The following is a 2,942-nucleotide window of genomic DNA, read 5'->3' as shown; positions in this document are numbered from 1 at the left end:
TTCTCTACACACCTGCATAAATCTTATCCCCTTTCTCTAAAGAAATGCACGTTCAAGGTCCACCTCTAGCCACACGGTAAAGTTTGCAGAAAAAACAGGATGTGACTACCTAAATATCCTGCTCCCCTCCCCCCAACCTCTCCTTTTATGTTCTTGCTTCTGAAGCCCCAGGCTAACAGCATTGGCAATATCAAATGTTCGGTCCACCACAAGACTTGATCTCAGTAAGCTTAAGTAAAAACACATCAGGTACAGATGAAACACCATGCTGGCTACCGGAAGACAGAAGTATTAGAGCACTACACATCAATCCTGACTTCCAAAACTATAAATGTACAAAGAGATCCATCCAAACCTTCACAGACAGCCTAAGCCATCTATTAGCTTTGCAGTTGCTCCTCAGAACCATCTGGATACAAATAGTGTGTAATGTTTAAATAATTCAGGCGCCTTCCTGCACCAGAGACACATGGGGAAAGGTGCCTGAATGTGGACCGTGTTTCAGTAGAGTTGGGAGGGCTGGGGAGATTCAGGAGGCATGGGGGTGCGTTTTTCGATAATCTTGGTAGTCTGGTTGGCCACTTGTTCCACTTGATAATCACCTCCTCCCACCTTTCACCCTCTCCTAAAAGGCAGAAATAACACAGATTTCAATGACAAGCTGAGAGGAGAAGGAGCATAGCCCCTAAAGGAAATGGTGTGGGGGAGACACCTCAGGGCAGTGTACATGGCAAATTCAAACCACCGCCAGAACCTGATAGCCTGATTTAAAGCACTCAGTCACCTAGCCCCCTCCTACCTCACCTTGCTACTCTCCTACTACACCCAGCCTGCACACTTTGCTCCTCCAATGCCAACCTACTCACTGTACCTCGATTTCATCTATCTCACCTCCAACCTCTCACCCACATCCTGCTTCTGGCCTGGAATGCCCTCCCTCTTCAAATCCGACAGATAACTACTCTCCCCCCACATCAAAGCCTTATTGAAGGCACGTCTCCTCCAAGAGGCCTTCCCTAAGCCCTCTTTCCTTTTTCTTCTACTTCCTTTTGGATCAACCTGACTTTCTCCTTTATTCATGCCCCATCTCAGCCCCACAGCACTTATGTACATAACCATAATTTATTTATTTATATTAATGTCTGTCATCCCCCCCGACTGTAAGTTCATTTTGGGCAGGAAACGTCTCTATTGTTCTACTGTGCTCTCCCAAGAACTTAGTACAGTGGTTGGCATACAGTAAGTGCTCAATTCATATGATTGATTGATTAGTTTCTGACCTGGTTTTCTCTTCTCCTAACATCCAAGGGACCCAGTCCACATCTGAAAGCTGACCTTACAGCCCCAAGGACCTACAAGTCAGCAAGCCCTATTCCGGCGATCCCCATTTCCAGCCAGGATCAATTCTTGAGGAGCATGATAGACGACTGAGAGCGTTAGTACAGTAGGAATGCAGCAGTTTGAAAGGCTAACTTAAGCTACAGCTGAAATGTTAGCTGAATGCTGGGAGAAAGGAATCTGTTGAACAGGTGTGGAGAGTCTGGCAAGGAGAGTTGAGCTGAATCCAGTACAACTGAGCTTGTCTGAATGTCTTCTCTGTTGATTCACTATGGCTGGTTAGAGTTACGGGAGTTAAAAGGGGAAAAAAAATCCAAAGCAAATACTCATTGCCTGTAGCAGCCAGGCAGTAGCTAGGCCATTTGCTTAGCTTTCCACAGCCACATTTTGAATGTTGCCCAGGAGCATCAGATCATCCACTAAACCGAGAGCACAAGAAAGATGGCTACACCATCATGGCGATCCTCTGAAACCACAGTCTTGAATGGCTGCTCTACCATCAGTAAAATGATCTTGAAGCTTCTCTGAGAGGCATCCTGATTTGGGGCTGGATTTGACTAGACATAAAAATTCTTTCTCTCACTATCCACAGGCAGATCAATGTATGTCAATAATTTGGATTCCCTCAATCTGGAATTTATATAACAGAGTATCTTTTTCTCTGTAGTTGCTAGCAGAAATGCCCAAATTATCTTAATTCCTGAATGTAACTTATTCCAATTTCTGGGCCATTATTTTCGATTTGTCAAAATCAATATTTTTAACAGCCTACAGAAAAATTATGACTGGAAGGCATCTAAATAAGTTGTATTTGGGGCCTTGAGACAACTTCTGGTACAAATCTGTACTGAGGTGCAATTGCCATCACTCTAAGGAAAAACACCAATTAATTTCTTCACCAGTTTGTCTGGAGGAGAACAAATGAACCATCCCTCTCATATTGATCACTTTAAATCTGTTATTCCACAGTAATGGATTGATCATTTGTCCTTTATTCCTAAAATGAAAAAAAGAAATGAATTCTGGCCATAAACAGAGGCAAAGTACTGCACCAAGTAACCATCTTCTAAAATTTCAGATTTAGAAAGGTCACTATCTGGAGGTGAGGAGAAAATGAATTTTCCCTCCCATTTCAAGAGGGAAATAAATGGAACATGCCATTTTTAATACATCAATTTTGTTCCAGCAATCATCTCTCCCTTATTAACTCTTCAAACCTAAAGTGTGACTCAGACGTTGGGAGAGGTGGAAAGGAAAATAAAAGCTCAAGTCAAGCAATATTTATGATTTACCTTTGGGTGAGTAGGTAATTAATTAACATATGACTAGCAAGCAGACTAGAGAAACATAAGACGGCAAGCCTGTACTCCCTACCCCAGCTGGAGGCTCAGTTAGCCAATGCCACCAGACATTAGTCTTAATAAATGGATTGGCAATACTGGAAAAATCTCTATTATGGGCTCATCTCCTATTCAGAGGATCGGAAACACCCCATTCCTGGAGCTCTGAAGCAGGATTAGTTGATTGGTCTCATATGAACCTGAAAGCCATTAAGAGCACATAGGATGAAAAGCAATTCAAATTGCTTTATTACCATTTTCTAG

The 2,942-nt window shown here is 42.8% G+C and overlaps 1 long non-coding RNA gene across 1 annotated transcript; it reads right to left on the bottom strand.

The window, feature by feature from the left end:
* Window positions 1-340: 340 nt before the first annotated feature.
* LOC114807975 lies at window positions 341-1,383 on the bottom strand. The gene is made up of 2 exons (XR_003755973.2): window positions 1,281-1,383; window positions 341-625 (listed from the first exon to the last, which is right to left on the bottom strand). It is a non-coding gene; the product is annotated as an uncharacterized LOC114807975 (long non-coding RNA).
* Between the last annotated feature and the right edge of the window lie 1,559 nt (window positions 1,384-2,942).

The sequence above is a fragment of the Ornithorhynchus anatinus genome, chromosome X5 (assembly GCF_004115215.2).
Source record: "Ornithorhynchus anatinus isolate Pmale09 chromosome X5, mOrnAna1.pri.v4, whole genome shotgun sequence".
Classification (NCBI taxonomy): Eukaryota; Metazoa; Chordata; class Mammalia; order Monotremata; family Ornithorhynchidae; genus Ornithorhynchus; species Ornithorhynchus anatinus.
The sequence above is the reverse complement of the archived record's forward strand: the minus strand, read 5'-3'. Positions and strand labels throughout refer to the sequence as shown.